At 37.1% G+C, this 23,119-nt stretch overlaps 1 pseudogene; it reads left to right on the forward strand.

Annotated features, from left to right (window-relative positions):
* The first annotated feature begins 446 nt into the window (after positions 1-446).
* Positions 447-11,092, forward strand: LOC137236272 (protein Gawky-like; annotated as a pseudogene).
* Positions 11,093-23,119: the final 12,027 nt, after the last annotated feature.

The raw sequence follows: 23,119 nt of genomic DNA on the forward strand, positions 1-23,119 counted from the left end.
ACTACTCTTAAGAAATACGCAGCTCTCGATATTGACGTCTTATTGTATGGCAAATAGGGAGAAATTCGTAATTCGAACAATCCAAAACTGCTCGAACAAATTTAATATGCAGCAGTACCGTACTAGCTCCCATTTGAGTTTTTTTATTTGCCCGCATACATTGGATTTTTGAAAGTCGAAGTTGCTTGTTTGTCGATGGGATTTTCGCTCGTATCCCATTTAGCATCCATGCGCTCCTTTTCGAAACCGTGCAGATTCACGACGATCATGTATAGTTGTTAATAATTTCCTTAGCAATAATATGGCTAGACCAACTAAAACAACAGCTGCTATCACACCCAAAACAATGCCCAACCTAAACACTTTTGGTGGACATTCGCGCTCATGCTGTGCATGCAGCTCGACTTTATCATTCACTTCACTATATCGAAATGTGAATTTGCAACCATCATAACGTTGCACATAATCAAATGCCAACTATGAATAAAATAATGGGACCAGGTACCGGCAGTCTGCCAGTGCTGTAGTTAACACAGGTGGTGTTACTGGTATGGGACCCGGTGGTGTTAACAATATGAATACTGGTGCTGTAAGCGGTAATGTGAATGCTCATTGGGGTGCATCTGCGGTCGCTGGCGGATTGAAATACATTAGTTCGTTGGTAGGAAAAATATCTGGATGGGGTGAACCATCTTCACCTGCACAACGACGTAGTATAACGAACTATGATGATGGCACATCATTGTGGGGACAACAATCTCGTGGTGTATCTGGTGGTAATGCATCTCATTGGCAAGATATTACAGATCCAATGAATAGAAATTTGACACGCAACATGTTGGGCAGTCAAAATACTACAAACACGGGCGTAGGACTCGGTAATGCCTCTGGTAACAATTTGGGTAGTCAAGGTGATGTACTAAGTGCGCCAGTCGTTGGTAGCAATGCGAACAATCCTCTTAGTGGTGTTGGTGTTTCTCAGGGAAGGCTTGGCGGTTCGGCAGTTGGCGTTGGTATTGGTGGGGTTAATCAACATAAACCTGATAATAATATGTGGGCACATGCAAATAATCCAAATGTCAGTGCACGAAACACTACTACTGCTTCTTGGGGTGATGAAATCAACCATAATACTGGCATTAATTGGATGTTGGATGATAAACCCAATGCAAATATTAGCCAAATGGGTGGTAGTGCTGGTGGTGCTGCAAACTCTTGGAACGATCCCTCCGTTTCATGTAATACAAATCAAAATAAAATGCCTGGTGGCATTGCAAGCGGTTGGGGTACAACAGGTTCCTCCAATGATGGCCAACCTGACTTATCAACCGACTGGAGTGTTCACAGTGGTATTATGAACAAGGCTCCACAAAAAATAAATAATATTAATGTTGGTTTGGGTAACCTAAACACCGATCTAATAAAACAAAGTAAACAGTATCGACTTCTTGTTGAATATGGCTTTAAAAAGGAAGAGGTTGAACGCGCACTAATTAATACTAATATGAAAATCGAAGAGGCAGCGGAATTATTATGTGCTAATGCAATATCTATGGACTGGAGAAGACGTGAAGACAAAATGCTAGGTTCCTTTAGTGAGCATACTAATCCTAGTGGCAGCTTTCCGGACGCTACCCGCCAACTGGCAATAAGGCCACCAATATGCCATTCCCTCCGAATATTATGAATCAACATATAAGTGGTAACACTGTTGGCGCGAGCAGTAATAACTCTAATCTAGCAGCGCTTAATTCCATGCAACCACCAAACCCAGTGCAAAAGTATCTGAATACAACACAACAACACAATATGACAAGCGGGCAGCAGAATATGAATACTGCAGCGTTAGTATTTGGTCAGGGACTTGAGAGCAATAGTGTTACAGCAGCTGTTAATGCAGCTACTAATAGCAACAATCACCAGCCATCTGCACAGCAGCTACGCCTTCTTGTACAGCAAATTCAATTAGCTGTGCAAAGTGGTTATTTGTCTAGCCAAATTTTATCAGAGCCTTTGTCATCATCAATGCTTGTACTTTTATCTCAATTATTAACTAATATAAAGCATCTGCAAGCAGCACAGCAGTCTTTGGTTCGTGGTGGTAACAATTCCAATACTAATGCTCAGATAAATTATGCCGTTTCCAAATATAAGCAACAAATTCAAAATTTACAAACACAAATAAATGTACAACAAGCGTTTATGAAGCAAAAGCAACAACAACAACAACACCAGCAACAGCAGCAGCAGCCTATGCCACAAAATATGCAGCAACAGCATCCTGCATCACATGCCAACAATTTAAGTAACTTAGATTATATGAGAGGACAGCATGATGCAATTAATGCTTTACAGAGCAATTTCTCAGAAATGAACTTAACCAAGCCCGGTGGTTATCCAGGCGCTCCTACTTCACAGTCAAAACTTATAAATCATTGGCATGGAAATGAAGCAAATCGAAACGGCGTTGCGCGCTATGCCTCTAAGAATGGTAAGAAATTTAAGAACATGCTTGGAAAAAATCTTCATCGTACCATAGCGGTGACATAGGCTGCGATATACCAAGGCGCCTGGTGTGAATTTTTCTTCTCTAGCAAAAGATTGTACTAGTTTCAGGAGACGTTGATATTTTGGATTGTTAAGAAAGAAATAATAGTAAAAGGACACCACAAATAAATTTACAATAAATACCGCTCTGCTACCGTACAACCTCGTGGATTTTTTCATAATGACATTTCTCCATTCAGGAAATGCCTTACCGTACAAACTGAACAAGGCAACCATGGCCGCAATTAATGAGCACTTGACTCACCCTGCACCATTTTAGGCCAAAAAGCTAAATGCACCAAATATTCTGGTAGGTCGTTAATAGCAAATAAGACGTTGCTATTCAATGAGATACCAATTAAAAAAGTATACCAAATCGTTTACGAACGTATGAGGAGAAAGAGTAGTGTATTTTCACATACAAGGGAAGGTGTTATAACCGATCTAGCCACCAGTGTAATAATGTCCACACATTAATCCAGAAAAGTTGTGCACCTTGTTGGTGGGAGCCCAGGGTGGTTTATAGCAAACATCACCACAATTTATAACAAGTTTCTGCAATTTAAAATACACTAGGGGACACAAAGATAACCCCAAATGTTGAACTTTTTTTCTAAAATTTGTATACCTGGTTCTGAAAAATTTTATAAGTCAAAATTTTGAGGTAATCTCTTCACTCAGCCACAACCAGATATTTTTTTTGAAAAATAATCTATACAGACACGTATATAATGTGATTTAATGAGTCTAATTGCAGGCATCATGACTCGTTACGGCCAATTGCGCAGGGCATATGAAAAGAAGGCCAGCTACTTCAAGGTCCCATGCCATTTGTGTTCGGCTAGGCACCCGATCCGTCTCTTCCCAGTCTATCGCTTTAAGAAACCCGAGGAACGGATGCGTAAAGCACTTTTGGGCAATTTCTGTGGCAATTTCCTCCCCATGGCGCTCGCACGGCTGGTTGCACAAGCAACGGGAGATGTCAGCGATGTGGCGAGGAACACCACACCACCCTTCACGTGGATAAGCAAACCAAAGCCTCACGTGAGCCGTACAAGCCATGGAGCATACAGGTAGAGGAGGAAGAACGCGAGAACCTCGAAGGGGCGTTGTCACTATACGCCTCCGATATTGAGGCGGAGGAAATCGACCGAGGAACCAGGGAGAGGGACATCTATTCCCAACCAGCCAGCATGGCCAAAGAGAGATCGGAACCACTGCCCTTCCGACTCTCAGCCAACAGTCAACCAGATCTCCTGACCGTCGCCGCCGACAACGACAACGCCCCCAGCTGGCTGATAACAACACAAGCCGCCGTCACGAAGCCACCACGACTAGCCTGCCTCGCTCTACGTTAACCTCCGCCGATTCTCGAGGAGTCATTGCCACTCGCCAGCTAAGGACGCCGCTAACGTTCCGCAGTGGACGTATAGGGCTGGGCCCCGTCGCTGGACCAGTACTGCGGCCCATGATATCGCTTCCGCCGACTGCTATAGTGAAAATTGAAGCTGGAGGACGACTTCACTTGGTTCGAGCACTAATCGATGTTTTTTCGCCGTCAACCGTTATATCGGCCGACTTGGTCCGGGATCTGCGGCTGGACGAAACTGGAGTGGGTACCTAGATAGGCTGTATGGTGTGTCTGCGGGGGAAGCACGGCGACAACAAACGCATTGCGACCCATGCCGTCGTCACACCACATTTCCACCGAGTGGCGCCTAGTCACAACCTGGATCCAGCCATAACGACTGTGTACACGCACATATGTCTCGCCGATCCAAAATTCTACGTCGCCCCGCCAGTTCGTCTAATTCTCGGGGCAGACGTATATGCCGACATCATGCTCAACCAAGTGCTGCCTGCGTCATTCGGTCCACTCTTGGCGCCAAGCACAATCTTCGGATTTGTGCTCTCTGGAGTATACCGCGCCTAAAATGTCGCAGATATAAATATCAAAAAGAAAAAAAAAATAATTAATTTTGAATTTGAATTTAAATAACGAATTTTGTAATAAATAATATTTTATACTTTTGAACTCATGCGTACGGTCTGTCCATCTACAAATCTCTCATTTTTCTCCCTCTAGACATTGTCTATCCTAACAGCAGGGCAAGGCGAGGTTGCGTACCGCAAGGGGGGCCGGCATGTTTAGGCCAGCAGGCTAACCCCAAAGGAAAATTAAGGGTCGGCCACCCTAGTGCAATCTAATACAAAACCGCTTATTTGTTACGGCCTTTAGCACTTATACTAAAAGAAAAAGTGACGTTTCGGTAAGTTACCCCGCCAAAGGCCTGTTAGCTTTGGTGCTAAACGGAATGCGTGGAATGGGACTCGATCACTTGGATTAAAGCCGCAGCAGTATACGCACGCTCGTAAGTTCTTCCTTTAAACAACAAGTTTTCAAAACCATAAAAAAGGTCACTCCAGCGATCTCACCGCCAGACGCAGATTCCCCGAATATATTAAAAGGTAAACCTGTAGCAATTGCATGTTTGCTTTTTAAACTCTACTTCTCATTTTTCTATTGCACATTCTTTTGAAATAAAATACTAGTGTAATTTTTAATATTAATCATTGCCTTTTATTTCTAACCCCCCCTGAGAAAAACTATGTCTGGAAATCGTCAGCTCAAGTTTTCACAACTTCTATTTTCGTTTAATTTTACAAACAACTCACAACATGGCGATCTTGCCAGTTTAGATCACTATCGGCAAAACTGCCAAAATAATCTAACTGACTAGAAATTCCGCCAAGCCTAAAAGTGAAAAAGTAAAATTCAGGATTCCTTACCAGTAAGGCAAAAAAGAAAAATTCTATTGACGTAAACGCTCAAATTTAAGCGAGTATTCATACTGGTGGGCAAAGTCAGCCTTCGTAACAATCCAGGACATTTAAACAATATAAATGGTACTAAAATCCAAAATTTAAATTATAGAGTGATTGTTGAATTAATAAGTAAATTGGAATGTTTAGACGTCTTATAAAATATTCAGTTAACTTTTGACACATATAAGTGTCAGTTATTTCTTGGTTATGAATGAAATAACAACAGAGGAGGAATTCCATAGAATATTTGAGAAGTGTGAAAACACAATCTAGGATTTTATAAAAATTTCGGAAAAAATCTTAAAAAATAAAGCCGATAAGCAAGGTCCGAAAGCGATCACTATAGAAGAGTATCGGCGAAGGAACAAATTGCTTAAAACAGAAGAAATCCCAGAAGTACCTGCCCCAAAAATCCAAAGAAGAAAGCGGGGAGGTAGACAATTTAAGAAAAGAAAAGAAATAGCTGAAACTTACAAAACTCTAAATGTTATAACAAATACAGCAGATAAGATTAAATTGAAAGAAAAAATCCAAGAATTAAGGAAAATGAAATAAAATAAAAATAAAAAAAGAAAAAAATAATAATGTTTTCCAATTTAATTTGATAGAAAATGGCTAGGAAAATGCACTAAAATATCTTGGTGGACTAAAATAGCTCAAGGCGTAATGATAGCGATAGCTGGCTATGAATTTGGCAAAGAAAATACTGAGAAAAGTTCTGCAAATAAATTAATCACATATGAACCAAAACCGCGTGTAGAAAATAAAGAAGAAAATCCAGATAAATGGCTAACTATATTTGCATGCGTAATTACATTCTTGATTGTCACACTTGCAGTTTTAATAAAAAATTACATAAAAGTAAATTGATACAATCAAATAATGTACAACAACGCATTTAAAAAAAATGAATAAATGGCAGGCAATTCACGAAAAATTATCTGAAGAAAAAATTTAAGCGGAAAAAGCATACAAATGCATAAACAAAAACGCCACGATAAAGCCAGAAACTATAGTTAAACATTTAAACACGATCCCACGATCCCTAAATAATATAGGACAGATAATCAATACAGTAAATAAAATACTCACTAAAGAACATCAAACAGAAGCTTACCAATTCTTTTCCCACGTACGCGGAAAATTAGTATCCTCTTTAGCAAGATACAACATAGAAACACCGATACCAACTACAGTAGAAGAAAATCTTTAAGTTGATTTTAGCTCAGTTCGAACCGAACTTTCCCGAAACCACACCCCATCACCAGCTTTAAGTCACTCTTCATCAGTGAAGGAACATAAACCACCAGGTAGCCCACTCATAGCCGTCGCAATGGCACAAACAGTAGTATAATTCATCAAAACTGCCTCATCAGTGCTGCCAGAATTTGATGGCAAGCCTGAAAATTTGCACAGTTTCTTAGATGCCCTAGATGTTCTCGACCAAATCAAGGATAATCATGAAGCCTTAGCTATAACCATGATAAAGACCAAGCTAAAAGGTACTGCAAGAAACTTTATTAGCAACGAAACTATTATTTCACAAATAAAATTAAAATTGGGAACGGCAATAAAAGGCAAGTCAGTGGAGGATTTGGCAGCAAAACTCCTAAATATCCAACAGCGCAGCAAAACTGCAAATCAGTACACAGCGGAAATAGAAAAAATAACTAGGTCCTTGGAGGGAGCATATATCTCGGATGGCTTAAATCCAAACTTGGCAACCAGATATGCAACCCAAGCAGCAGTCAAAGCGATGTGTAAGAACTGCTCGAACGAGAAAGTAAAAATGATTATGCAGGCAGGAACGTTCACAACAATGAACGATGCGTTTTCAAAATTTACAAATAGCTGTACCTAAATAACGGGTAGCTCAAATAAAATCTTAAATATACGGCAACAAAATCAATACCGGAGTAATTTCCGTGGGGGTTACCGAAGTAACAACTATGGAAATTACCGAGGTAGAAGATTTGGACCGCAACAGAGATATAATAACACCTTTGGAACAAACAACAATAATAGTAATAATTCCCGACGAGGGTCACAAACCCAAAACAATAACACACCTTACTACCAGACTCGCAACGTGCGAAGTTTAACTCAGCAGGAAAACCAGGAAACTCCACTTCAAGATCAGTAAATAGAAAAATATATGTACTAAACCTATATTCAAACAGTTATATATCTACAAGAACATCACTAAATAACTCAATTTCCAATAATATAGTAGATACAGGACCAGATATCTCAATTATTAAAAAGAATCAAATAGATAATCATGCAAAAATAAATACAACACAAATAATAGAGTTAAAGGACATAGGTCAAGGTATAACCAACACAATAGGCACAATGAAAGCGGACTTAAAAGGTGATGACCTTCTAATTATACTCAATTGAGCAGAGCTCACAGAGTATATTAACTATGATTGGATAACGGTTGGTTGTACAGGTATAAAGGAATCGAGATAGATATAGACTTCCATATATCAAAATCATCAGGATCGAAAAAAAATTTGATTGAGCCATGTCCGTCCGTCCGTCCGTCCGTTAACACGATAACTTGAGTAAATTTTGAACGATATCGGACTATAACCACGGCCACTTTTTCGATATCGAAAATTTCGAAAAACCGAAAAGGTGCGATAATTAATTACCAAAGACGGATAAAGCGATGAAACTTGGTAGGTGAGTTGAACTTATGACGCAGAATAGAAAATTAGTAAAATTTTGGACAATGGGCGTGGCACCGCCCACTTTTAAAAGAAGGTAATTTAAAATTTTGCAAGCTGTAATTTGGCAGTCGTTGAAGATATCATGATGAAATTTGGCAGGAACGTTACTCCTGTTACTATATGTATGCTTAATAAAAATTAGCAAAATCGTAGAACGACCACGCCCACTTTTGAAAAAAAAATTTTTTTAAGTCAAATTTTAACAAAAAATTTAATATCTTTACAGTATATAAGTAAATTATGTCAAAATTCAACTCCAGTAATGACATGGTGCAACAAAATACAAAAACAAAAGGAAATTTCAAAATGGGCGTGGCTCCGCCCTTTTTATTTAATTTGTCTAGGATACTTTTAATGCCATAAGTCGAACAAAAATTTACCAATCCCTGTGAAATTTGGTAGGGGCTTAGATTCTGGGACGATAACTGTTTTCTGCGAAAAAGGGTGAGATCGGTAGCCACGCCCAGTTTTTATACACTGTCGACCGTCTGTCCTTCCGCTCGGCCGTTAACGCGATAACTTGAGCAAAAATCGATATATCTTTACTTAACTCACGCACTTATCTGAACTCACTTTGTATTGGTATAAAAAAATGGTGAAATCCAACTATGACCACGTCCACTTTTTCGATATCGAAAATTACGAAAAATGAAAAAAATGCCATAATTCTATAGCAAATACGAAAAAAGGGATGAAACATGGTAATTGGATTGGTTAATTGACGCAAAATATAACTTTAGAAAAAAACTTTGTAAAATGGGTGTGACACCTACCATATTAAGTACAAGAAAATGAAAAAGTTGTGCAGGGCGAAATAAAAAACTCTTAAAATCTTGGCAGGAATACTGTTCGTGGTATTACATATAAATAAATTAGCGGTATCCAACAGATGATGTTCTGGATCACCCTGGTCCACATTTTGGTCGATATCTGGAAAATGCTTTCACATATAAAACTACCACCACTCCCTTTTCAGACCCTCGTTAATACCTTTAGTTTGATACCCATATCGTAAAAACATATTCTAGAGTCACCCCTGGTTTATGGCGATATCTCGAAAAGGCGACCACCTATAGAACTAAGGCCCACTCCCTTTTAAAAAGACTCATTAGCACCTTTCATTTGATGCCAATATCGTACAAACAAAGTTTAGAGTCACCCCTGGTCCACCTTTATGGCGATATCTCGAAAAGGCCTCCCCCTATAGAAATAAGGCCCACTCCCTTTTAAAATACTCATTAACACCTTTCGTTTGATACCCATACTGTACAAACGCATTCTGGAGTCACCCTGGTCCACCTTTATGGGGATTTCTCGAAAAAGCTACCACCTATACAACTACCACCACTCCCTTTTAAAACCTTCATTAATACCTTTAATTTAATACCCATATCTTACAAACACATTCTAGAGTCACCCCTGGTCCACCTTAATGGCGATATCTCGAAAAGGCGTCCACTTATCGAACTAAGCCCCACGCCCTTTTAAAATACTCATTAAAACCTTTCGTTTAATACCCATATTGTACAAACGCATTCTAGAGTCACCCCTGGTCTACCTTTATGGCGATATCTCGAAGAGGCGTCCATCTATAGAACTAAGGTCCACTCCCTTTTAAAATACCTTTCATTTGATACCCATATGGCACAAACAAATTCTAGAGTCAACCCTGATCCACCTTTATGGCGATATCTCGAAAAGGCGTCCACCTATAGAACTAAGCCCAGTCTTTTAAAATTCTCATTAACATCTTTCATTTGATAACCATATCGTACAAACAAATTCTTACTTTAAAGTTAAAGTTAAATTTAAAGTTAAAGTTTAAGACAAAACTTGAATTAATATCAAAGAAAACAAAATGTTGCATAAATATTATAATTGCATAAGTTGATAATATGCAATAGCTTAACCGCGGCAGTCCTCAAGTGCCACGCGTCCTTTTTTATACCAATGTATTTCAGCATGTGCATCATGACCTCCTATGCGAATGCATTTTTATGCATATTTAAATACCGACCATACACAGTCATATTGCACTCATATTACAATGTTGAAGCCTTAGCTATAACCATGATAAAGACCAAGCTAAAAGGTACTGCAAGAAACTTTATTAGCAACGAAACTACTATTTCACAAATAAAATTAAAATTGGGAACGGCAATAAAAGGCAAATCAGTGGAGGATTTGGCAGCAAAACTCCTAAATATCCAACAGCGCAGCAAAACTGCAAATCAGTACACAGCGGAAATAGAAAAAATAACTAGGTCCTTGGAGGGAGCATATATCTCGGATGGCTTAAATCCAGACTTGGCAACCAGATATGCAACCCAAGCAGCAGTTAAAGCTATGTGTAAGAACTGCTCGAACGAGAAAGTAAATATGATTATGCAGGCAGGAACGTTCACAACAATGAACGATGCGTTTTCAAAATTTACAAATAGCTGTACCTAAATAACGGGTAGCTCAAATAAAATCTTAAATATACGGCAACAAAATCAATACCGGAGTAATTTCCGTGGGGGTTACCGAAGTAACAACTATGGAAATTACCGAGGTAAAAGATTTGGACCGCAACAGAGATATAATAACAACTTTGGAACAAACAACAATAATAGTAATAATTCCCACCGAGGGTCACAAACCCAAAACAATAACAGACCTTACAACCAGACTCGCAACTTGCGAAGTTTAACTCAGCAGGAAAACCAGGAAACTCCACTATATCTATATTTAAACTACTAAACCTATATTTAAACAGTTATATATCTACAAGAACATCACTAGATAACTCAATTTCCAATTTTATAGTAGATACAGGGCCAGATATCTCAATTATTAAAAAGAATCAAATAGATAATCATGCAAAAATAAATACAACACAAATAATAGAGTTAAAGGACATAGGTCAAGGTATAACCAACACAATAGGCACAATGAAAGCGGACTTAAAAGGTGATGACCTTCTAATTATACTCAATTGAGCAGAGCTCACAGAGTATATTAACTTTGATTGGATAACGGTTGGTTGTACAGGTATAAAGGAATCGAGATAGATATATATCAAAATCATCAGGATCGAAAAAAAATTTGATTGAGCCATGTCCGTCCGTCCGTCCGTTAACACGATAACTTGAGTAAATTTTGAGGTATCTTGATGAAATTTGGTATGCAGGTTCTTGAGCACTCATCTCAGACCGTCATTTAAAATGAACGATATCGGACTATAACCACGGCCACTTTTTCGATATCGAAAATTTCGAAAAACCGAAAAAGTGCGATAATTAATTACCAAAGACGGATAAAGCGATGAAACTTGGTAGGTGAGTTGAACTTATGACGCAGAATAGAAAATTAGTAAAATTTTGGACAATGGGCGTGGCACCGCCCACTTTTAAAATAAGGTAATTTAAAATTTTGCAAGCTGTAATTTGGCAGTCGTTGAAGATATCATGATGAAATTTGGCAGGAACGTTACTCCTGTTACTATATGTACGCTTAATAAAAATTACCAAAATCGTAGAACGACAACGCCCACTTTTGAAAAAAAAATTTGTTTAAGTCCAATTTTAACAAAAAATTTAATATCTTTACAGTATATAAGTAAATTATGTCAAAATTCAACTCCAGTAATGACAGGGTGCAAAAAAATACAAAAACAAAAGGAAATTTCAAAATGGGCGTGGCTCCGCCCTTTTTATTTTATTTGTCTAGGATACTTTTAATGCCATAAGTCGAACAAAAATTTACCAATCCCTGTGAAATTTGGTAGGGGCTTAGATTCTGGGACGATAACTGTTTTCTGCGAAAAAGGGTGAAATCGGTAGCCACGCCCAGTTTTTATACATTGTCGACCGTCTGTCCTTCCGCTCGGCCGTTAACGCGATAAATTGAGCAAAAATCGATATATCTTTACTTAACTCACGCACTTATCTGAACTCACTTTGTATTGGTATAAAAAAATGGTGAAATCCAACTATGACCACGCCCACTTTTTCGATATCGAAAATTACGAAAAATGAAAAAAATGCCATAATTCTATACCAAATACGAAAAAAGGGATGAAACATGGTAATTGGATTGGTTAATTGACGCAAAATATAACTTTAGAAAAAAACTTTGTAAAATGGGTGTGACACCTACCATATTAAGTACAAGAAAATGAAAAAGTTTTGCAGGGCGAAATAAAAAACTTTTAAAATCTTGGCAGGAATACTGTTCGTGGTATTATATATAAATAAATTAGCGGTATCCAACAGATGATGTTCTGGATCACCCTGGTCCACATTTTGGTCGATATCTGGAAAATGCTTTCACATATAAAACTACCACCACTCCCTTTTAAGACCCTCGTTAATACCTTTAGTTTGATACCCATATCGTAAAAAAATATTCTAGAGTCACCCCTGGTCCATCTATAGAACTAGGGTCCACTCCCTTTTAAAATACCTTTCATTTGATACCCATATGGCACAAACAAATTCTAGAGTCAACCCTGATCCACCTTTATGGCGATATCTCGAAAAGGCGTCCACCTATAGAACTAAGCCCACGTCTTTTAAAATTCTCATTAACATCTTTCATTTGATAACCATATCGTACAAACAAATTCTTACTTTAAAGTTAAAGCTAAAGTTAAAGTTAAGTTTAAAGTTAAAGTTTAAGACAAAACTTATATTAATATCAAAGAAAACAAAATGGTGCATAAATATTATCATTGCATACGTTGATAATATGCAATAGCTTAACTGCGGCAGTCCCCAAGTGCCACATGTCCTTTTTTATACCAATGTATTTCAGCATGTGCATCATGACCTCCTATGCGAATGCATTTTTATGCATATTTAAATACCGACCATACACAGTCATATTGCACTCATATTACAATGTTGACCCACATAAATTACGTTCACTCCAATACAGCGGGAGTTCAACGTCATGTGAATGCAGACAACAACAAGCATATCCATTTGCATTTGTTTGTATACCCTTGCTCAATGAGTCACACTAACAAGCACACGTGCCTGTTAGAATGCCCGATCGCCAGTGTCTGTTTGTCAATGGGACGTCATAAGCAATATTTGCTGACTTGGCACATATGAAATAGAATGTAGTTATTTCTAGTATGTAAGTATGTAAATGTTCTAATAGTATTGTAAGTAATTTTACTATAAAATAGAAAGTATTCAAGAATAAAAATCAATCTGGTGTCTGCGCTGACGATAAGCGCTATTCAACTTATATTTTTGTTTAATTTTACAAACAACTCAGAACATGGCGATCCTTCCAGTTTAGATCAATATCGGCAAAACTGCCAAAATAATCTAACTGACTAGAAATTCCGCCAAGCCTAAAAGTGAAAAAGTAAAATTCAGGATTCCTTACCAGTAAGGCAAAAAGGAAAAATTCTATTGACATAAATAAACGCTCAAATTTAAGCGAGTATTCATACTGGTGGGCAAAGTCAGTCTTCATAACAATCCAGGACATTTAAACAATATAAATGGTACTAAAATCCAAAATTTAAATTATAGAGTGATTGTTGAATTAAATAAGTAAATTCGAATGTTTAGACGTCTTATAAAATATTCAGTTAACTTTTGACACATATAAGTTTCAGTTATTCCTTGGTTATGAATGAAATAACAACAGATGAGGAATTCCATAGAGAAATGTGAAAACACAAACAAGGATTTTATAAAAATTTCGGAAAAAATCTTAAAAAATAAAGCCGATAAGCAAGGTCCGAAACCGATCACTATAGAAGAGTATCGGCGAAGGAACGAACTGCCTAAAACAGAAGAAATCCCAGAAGTACCTGCCCCAAAAATCCAAAGAAGAAAGCGGGGAGGTAGAATATTTAAGAAAAGAAAAGAAATAGCTGAAACTTACAAAATTCTAAATGTTATAACAAATACAGCAGATAGGATTAAATTAAAAGAAAAAATCCAAGAATTAAGGAAAATGAAATAAAATAAAAATAAAAAAAAGAAGAAAAAAAATGTTTTCCAATTTAATTTAATAGAAAATGGCTAGGAAAATTCACTAAAATAGCTTGGTGGACTAAAATAGCTCAAGGCATAATGATAGCGATAGCTGGCTATGAATTTGGCAAAGAAAATACTGAGAAAAGTTCTGCAAATAAATTAATCACATTTGAACCAAAACCGAGTGTAGAAAATAAAGAAGAAAATCCAGATAAATGGTTAACTATATTTGTATGCGTAATTACATTCTTGATTGTCACACTTGCAATTTTAATAAAAAATTACATAAAAAGTAAATTGATACAATCAAATAATGTACAACAACGCATTTAAAAAAAATGAATAAATGGCAAGCAATTCACGAAAAATTATCTGAAGAAAAAATTAAAGCGGAAAAAGCATACAAATGCATAAAAAAACGCCACGATAAAGCCAGAAACTATAGTTAAACATTTAAACACGATCCTACGATGCCTAAATAATATAGGACAGATAATCAATACAGTGAATAAAATACTCACTAATCAAACAGAAGCTTACCAATTCTTTTCCCACGTACGCGACAAATTAGTATCCTCTTTAGCAAGATACAACATAGAAATACCGATACCAACTACAGTAGAAGAAAATCTTCAAGTAGATTTTAGCTCAGTTCTAACCGAACTTTCCCGAAACCGCACCCAATCACCAGCTTAGTCACTCTTCATCAGACTTGGCAACCAGATATGCAACCCAAGCAGCATGCAAAGCGATGTGTAAGAACAGCTCGAACGAGAAAGTAAAAATGATTATGCAGGCAGGAACGTTCACAACATTGAACGATGCGATTTCAAAATTTACAAATAGCTGTACCGAAATAACTGGTAGCTCAAATAAAATCTTAAATATACGGCAACAAAATCAATACCGGAGTAATTTCCGTGGGGGTTACCGAAGTAACAACTATGGAAATTACCGAGGTAGAAGATTTGGACCGCAACAGAGATATAATAACATCTTTGGAACAAACAACAATAATAGTAATAATTCCCGACGAGGGTCACAAACGCAAAACAATAACAGACCTTACAACCAGACTCGCAACGTGCGAAGTTTAACTCAGCAGGAAAACCAGGAAACTCCACTTCAAGATCAGTAAATAGAAAAATATATATACTAAACCTATTTTTAAACAGTTATATATCTACAAGAACATCACTAAATAACTCAATTTCCAATTTTGTAATAGATACAGGACCAGATATCTCAATTATTAAAAAGAATCAAATAGATAATCATGCAAAAATAAATACAACACAAATAATAGAGTTAAAGGACATAGGTCAAGGTATAACCAACACAAGAGGTACAATGAAAGCGGACTTAAAAGGTGATGACCTTCTAATTATACTGAGTTGAGCAGAGCTCACAGAGTATATTAACTTTGATTGGATAACGGTTGGTTGTACAGGTATAAAGTGTAGCGCTCATGTCAAATATACCCTACAGGGCTATTCGAGTATCGAATTTTCTTCTACATAAGGTGATATGGCTACAAGAGAAGAAGTATTGTAGGCGTTACATTAAATACCTACATACTTTTTGCATAAACCATAGCGGGATAATCAGGCGATTTTTGGAGAACAAAGAAAAAAAAAACATGTTCTTAAAGTACCCGTGGCGCTACATTTTGCAGTCGGTCACTTTAGTTCGGCTTAAAATACTATAGTTTTTTTCGTCGGGATTTGATTTAAGGCATTTAATTCTAAATTACATAATTAAATTTTACTTAATTCGTCAATAGTTAAGTCATCAGAAGTTAGTTCGTAAACCGTAATTTGTTAATAGTTATTTGATACCTACTTAATTCGTGAATATTTAATACGAAAAGGCAACAGTCATAAATACCTAGTTCACCTCTTACTTAATTCGTTAAACCCCAATTGGCGTATACTTAACTTGTAATCACCAAATTAATTCATATTTATTCCGTATATATACCGAAATAGCTCATTCTTATTGTGGAAATGCTTAATTCATTAATTCGTAATCTATTTAACTATGGCTAATTCGCGCGTATCTAATTCGCTAATACCTAATTCGCAATTACCTAATTCACCCATTCGTAATTCAATTTCTTATAGTTTATTCGCTCATCCCTAATTGGAAAACACCAGAGTTATTTATTAATTCTTTATCATTATACCTGATATATCTTTACTTAGTTCAATAATACCTAATACACATGTACTTAATTCATGAATACCGACTTTATACTAAATAAATAAACATCTAATTCATGTTTACCTAATTCGGGAATACTTAATTAACCTTACGGAAGTCATCTAAACCCTAGTCATACTCACGTAATTCGAGAATACTTAATTTATATTTAATTAGTTCGTGAATGTCTAATTAATGTCTGCGCTAGTAATAAATACCTAATTCATACTTATTTAATTTAGGAATTCATACTTACTTAACTTAGGAATACATATTTCATACTTAATTCCTAAATACATAATTCACAAAATACCTAATTCGCTAATAATAAACATTTTTGGCAATGAATACATATATGTAGTTTTTTTATTAGTAATTAGAGCACAGAAAGCATATTTAAGTAGCGTGATCGTGAAGTCACCTATGCCGACTATTATTTCAAATTCTTCTATGCCTACTAATTGTGTATGGATTAACATTGCACTAAGCTGGAACAATAGCAGTAAATACCGCTAGTCCTAGTTCAACATTAGTTCAAGGTTAGCAAAACTTTTTGGAGCTGAGCTTGATGTTGACTTGAGGAGGAAAAGTGAGTCTTATGCCGGCACTGGAAATGAAAACGTCTTTGATATCTTGGCGAGAAAATATTTAAAAACGATTTATTAAAGAATAAAAGTTAAAATGTGAAGTATAGTGACTGTTTGCACTAAGTTAGTATAAACTAACAAAAACTTCAAACGATTTTACGTTGCACTAAAATAAAATAATAAGTGCATCAGTTAAAACGATAAATATGCAAAATGAAGGCGAAGTGACTTAGAGTGCCAACCTAGGCGAATTTTCAACTGTAGAGATCCGCGCTTGACGTCGTATTCCCAAAACCATGTTCCTGAGGCCTACCGTGAAGATCCCGAAATCCATAGTGCCAGTGTTGCATTGGTGAATCACTTATTTTGATTTCTTTAATTATAAATCGAAAATCTTTGTTGAAATTTAAAATTTTGCAAAATGTTGCTAAGTGCAATTTCTGAAGTCTTGCAATCGGTCAAGGTATTCTGAAAAAATAAGCAGTACGAAATACATGAATCGCTTGAGTTAATCGGAGTATAAATTTCTTTCGGATTGTTGAATACAAAGTTAGAAAGTATAAATCATTTTTCAAAATAAGAATTAATATATATATATATATATATATATATATATATATAAAGTACAAAACAATCTTAAGAAGCCCTTAATCCTATTATGTTTTATTGAGTTCTAAATATAATCATGAAGGAAACAATACGCAGTGCAAGCATAAATGTTAGCTAAATAAAAATAAATAAGTAAATACTTTAATAGAAAAAAATTTAAAATAGAAATGTAGAGACAACTAAATAACTATATCTAGTAAAATATACCTAAAATATAAAAAAAACAAAACAAAAAGAATTGTATTGAAGTTTCAAAATGTTTAAATGTTAGAATTCAGAAGGAAAAGAGCAATGTAAAATATTCGCAATATTTCATTGCAAAGTGTTCGAGGCTTATTGCCTTGTGTGCTTTTGGGCATGCCTATGAGTGTGTGTGTTTGAAAAAGGTAAATTGTTGACCGACGTAATTATGAAAAGAAATCACATATAAGTTGTTCCGATAGTACTAGTCGAACCTGCTCGACCCTGATTACCTTTTTAATGATTCCGAACTAGTTGTTTTGTGCAACCTAGTTCACTTGTTATTTCTTTGAAGGCATCATCTACAACGTCGTCGTCGCTGGGCCCACCGTCGCATCGATGGAATAGCTGAATGCAAGTAAGTAATCTATCCCAATCTTGCAACTAAGAAAAATTGCCAAAATATGTATTTGGTTCGAACATACTGATGTTACGTAAACGTAGTAAGGTTAATGACTTACATACCGAGATAAAATGTTCGATCGACATACATACAAGCTTTCGAAAATAATGTTGCATGATTCTTTTTAAAATTTGATTTTGATGTAGTTTTTTTTGCACAATTAACTAAAATTACTTAGACCTATATTTCCATTTAAAGGAGACATTTTGGTTTACTATCGTTTTTTTTTATAGCGTTGAATTCGGAAAAGAAAAATTGCGAATATTAAATATTAGGCCAATAGTGGTTTTTTTTTTGATACTTGCGAATTGCTGAAATTAAATTCCTAAACATTCACAAAGCGGATGCTAATTTTCTAAGTATTCTGATGTAGGCGTAGGACTTAAACTTTAGTTTAGATTTGGATTGAATAAAATGTAAAAACTTGAATATTGAAATGAACGACTAATCTTTTCTTGGTCGATGACGAAATGTAGGTATATTATAAGCTGAAATGACGTAAGTATAAATAGGGTTAACCTAAACGAATATCTCTCCCAGGTTAACAGGTTGGGTGGGTATAGACAGGGGGGATTTTCCACCTTTTTTTTCTCTCCTCGGCATTTGCTTTCGCAAACTACTCCATGTACCCAGATTTGATAGACAGTTAATCGCAGGCTGTTTTTGTTATAGATTTTTTTGTTTGTTTGTTTGGCTGCAGTTTGCATTTCGCTGGTTTCGGTTTGGTTTTGATTTTTTTTTGGTTATCGGCATACAATTTAAATCTTTTTGTAAGACTTCGCTGCGCAAGGATGAAGCAAACCCACTCCCATTTTCCCTGAGCTAAGCTGAAGCAGAGCTAGGTGTGCCACCCCGCTTCAATCCGAACGCACCTTCGTAGGTTTCCCTAGTTTAAGCAGCAGTGTGATGAGAAGTTCGTTACAGAAAAGAAATGGCGCCCAACGTGGGGCCGGAAGATCTAGAAGCCCCTCAAGATTGGACCAGAATACCTTCGAAGCCCGATCAACGAGAAAGGCTCGAGAAATTTCTAGGCTCAATTAATGTAGAATGTAGTAAGCAGAGGCTTACAAGCGTGTTATATTGACTCGCTAAGTTTATCGGTCATTGAAGACTAAATTTCTTTGAACTAAAATTTTGCTGTTGCGTTAACAGTTAGGAGGTTTAAAAGATGCAGGATTTGCAGAATTTCTGGATTATTTCGGAATCTGACCGCTAATTTTTCAATCTCTTATAAATGTTACTGCATCACTCGTACTTCGCTTTATTGTTTACTTAGAACAGTTAAGAAAGCTTGGATTCATAGCATATTGAGTTGCCTTGATTGCTAGCCACTAAATTATCTGCTTTTGGAAGCGATTAAAGCATTGGGATAATTTATAATTTTACCTTTTTGTTCACACATATTTTTTTGATTTGCCCGAAGTGGAGTTTTTGCTTTTGGTTTATATTAAAAGCATACCCTTCGCGCTATAGTCGAGAAATTACATTTTCAGATTAAATTCTTTAGGAACCTTTTTCTTCAGAAGTTTACCGGAGAAATACTAAGGAATTTCATTTCATTTCATAGTAGTAGTACAAATATTCCAGCATTTTTTTTTGGAGTAAAGCTGTAAACTCAATGCCTAGCCGTCGCGTTTTTCATTGTGATTACAGCATAACGCGTTTGCAACTGTCGAAAGATTAAATAATACTTTCAGCTATTCATATACCCTACAGAGTAGTCGACCATTTCAATAAATAACAATTGATTAAAGTTTTTTTTTGTTATTGCACGTGTAACTTTACATTTGCAGATAAATACCGAATATATGTATATTACTATTTTTTTTGTGATCATATAAGTCAGAGGTTGGAGAAGCTCTGTAATTTGCTAGTGCCGATAGAATTTTCGTTTTCTTTTTTTTTTGCAATGCCCGTGACTCATAGTCCAGAGCGAGATGCCTCTAGAATAGAAGCAGAAAATATGAATAATTCAATTTGCGTGATTTGTAGCGAGGCTCTTCGAGCTGACGCTGATCGAGTTGAAACGGAATGTAAGCATCATTTCCATTCAACTTGTATTCGTACATGGCTAGAGAATAACTCCACATGTCCTGTATGTAGAGCCACATGCGAATGTTCTGATTCGAACGTAGCATCTGGAAATGTCGTTAATATACTTGAACAGACTAATCACCAAACAGGCGCTATTCCGCGGAATAGGCCAAATACTCGGTGGCATGTACAAAGCCAACAACGGTGGACGACGTCTTCCGGTGTTCCAGCTCAGGCCAGCCCGAGGAGACAACGAAATTCCAATACGAACTCCAACAATATATCTGAGAATAGAGTGCAACAGATTATACGCGAGTCCATTAATGATTTTCGTGGTCAAATCATGGCATCCATTACCGATGAAGTACAAAATTTATTTCAAAGTTTAAATATTAATAGGAACGTAGATAGAATCCCATCACCTACCAATGAACGTCGTGAGGAGCCACCAGTATGGCCACGCGATATTCCGTACGAGGAACGCCCTATAAATAGACCTTCTAACCCTAGCCGAGGAGAATCGTTGGGAACATCACGGATTTCTTTGGCTAATGAAAAACTATCGAATCTGATAAGAAATTGGCAGATTAGGTTCAGTGGCTCCAAAGATGCCATATCCATCGACCAATTTATCTATCGGATAAATACCCTTACATCTCTGCACTTGAATGGAAATTTTATCCTGTTATGTCAACATGTGCATTCCTTATTCGAGGGCAATGGTTTTGGTGGTATCGTCAAAACTGCGAGAATCTCGATTGGCTTGAGTTATGTGAGGCGATGCGACGCCAATTTAAAGATTTCTCTACCGACTCGGAAATTAAAGACGACATTAGGAAAAGGAAACAGAAGCCGAATGAGCTATTTGATGACTTTTTAGATAACATTATGAGCATGTGTGACAGATTAAGATATCCTATGAACGACTCCGATTTAGTGGAGACACTTATGCGAAATATAAAGCCTGACCCCCGACACGAGTTGCTACATCTGGACATACGCGATATCGTTACTTTGAGAAGAGAGGCTCGAAGGCATGAAAAATTCTTTCGTGACCTTAACAATACAGTACCGCGGCAAACACCAGTGCGTCGGCAGATATGCGAACTTTCCCATCACCCCAAAAGTGATGATAACGGCGGAGAAGATCACAAGTAGGTCATCGATATCACGATTGTCTGAAGACACGGCGAATATTTTGTTATGGCTGTGGTGCCGCGGACACATACAAACCATCTTGTGCAAAATGCACGTCGGAAAACGCAAGGAGGGATGTTCGTAAAACAACCGGCGGACGTCCAACTCATCGACCTCGGAACTAAATTCCAGCTCAGTTAATGATGATTTCATTAGAGCCAAAATCCTACTGAAGGTTTCTTCGAAGGTACCAGACATGACATATACATATTTATCGTTAAATAAACCTTTAGATTCCGTTAACCCAATTGCGTGCAGTTCACGCAGTATAGTAAATCCACTTTTTCGACCGTACCATATACGTTTGGCTGAATATAAGAGGGCGAGGGCTCGAATATTTTCAGGATTGACGCACGCACTTCCAAAGTCAAGATCGAGTAAGCGTATGCATGACTTTTGGCAGCGCAAAAAGGACATGCGCAAGCATGTTATATCGTCAATTGTGGCTAATGTGTCGGATATTAGACCCTACGCTAACTTATCACTTTTTAGAACAAGCTATTTGGCATTGCTGGATAGCGGAGCCAATAAAAGTTGTATAGGGTCGCATTTAGCTAAAAGGCCTTGAGCTCGATTCAAACTCGCGATCTTACAAATCAGTAGGCCGATATAACAACAAAAATTGTTAAAGAGATTTTAGATAATCCGGACTTGAAAAATAGGAAATTCTCTGGACTAGTTAGAACTGCCGATGGGAAAAAGCAAAATGTAGCAGGGTCGATTAGCCTTAAAATATCATTTAATGATCAGCAGCATAATTTTGAATTTTTGATTGTACCCACTGTAGCAATTAATATTATCTGCGGCATGGATTTCTGGCAGACATTTGGTTTAAAAGTATTGGTAGAAGCGAGTTTATGCCAGTTTTCTGCAGAAGAAGAAGAGGAAGAAACGGAAGTAGTACAGCTTTCCTCGATGCAGAGACGTCAGTTAGCAGTAGCGATAGCCGCCTTCCCTTCGCTTGAGAAAGAAGGCCTAGGCACCACAAACCTGATTGAACATTCCATAGACACGGGAATATATACCCCAGTGAAACAGAGGTATTACCCAATTTCACCAGCTATGGAGAAAATTATCTGCAAAGAAATATACCGCATGTTACAATTAGGCGTTATAGAGGAAGCTGAAGGATCCTCATGGTCTTCACCAGGAGTATTAATCGTGAAGCCAGGGAAAGCCAGATTCTCTTTAGACTCCCGTAAACTAAATGAGTTAACGGTTAAAGATGCATATCCGATACCTAATATCGACGGACTTTTATCGAGGTTGCCTCCCGAACGAATCATCTCGAAGATTGACCTTAAGGATGCTTTTTGGCAAATTCGTTTGTCGCCAGAATCTAAGCCAAAAACTGCTTTCACTGTACCCAATCGACCGTTGTATCAGTTCACGCGTATGCCCTTTGGCCTATGTAACGCGCCGCAGACAATGTGCCGATTGATGGACAAAGTGATTCCATACCACCTTCAAATGCACGTTTTTGTGTATCTGGATGACCTGCTGGTCGTTTCGCAGTCTTTCGAAGAACACGTTACTCATTTATTGGAAGTAGCCACCCAAATAAAGAAAGCAGGGCTAACAATAAACGTTAGTAAAAGTAGTTTTGGGTTACGTAAAGTGAAATATTTGGGTTTTGTTGTAGGTAATGGTTCGCTCTCAGTCGATCCGGATAAGGTTGAAGCGATCACCAATTATCCCGTGCCCAAAAATGTACGCCACATCCGCCAGTTTTTAGGAATGACGGGGTGGTAC

This window comes from Eurosta solidaginis, unplaced genomic scaffold (assembly GCF_040869045.1).
Source record: "Eurosta solidaginis isolate ZX-2024a unplaced genomic scaffold, ASM4086904v1 ctg00001429.1, whole genome shotgun sequence".
Lineage (NCBI taxonomy): Eukaryota > Metazoa > Arthropoda > Insecta > Diptera > Tephritidae > Eurosta > Eurosta solidaginis.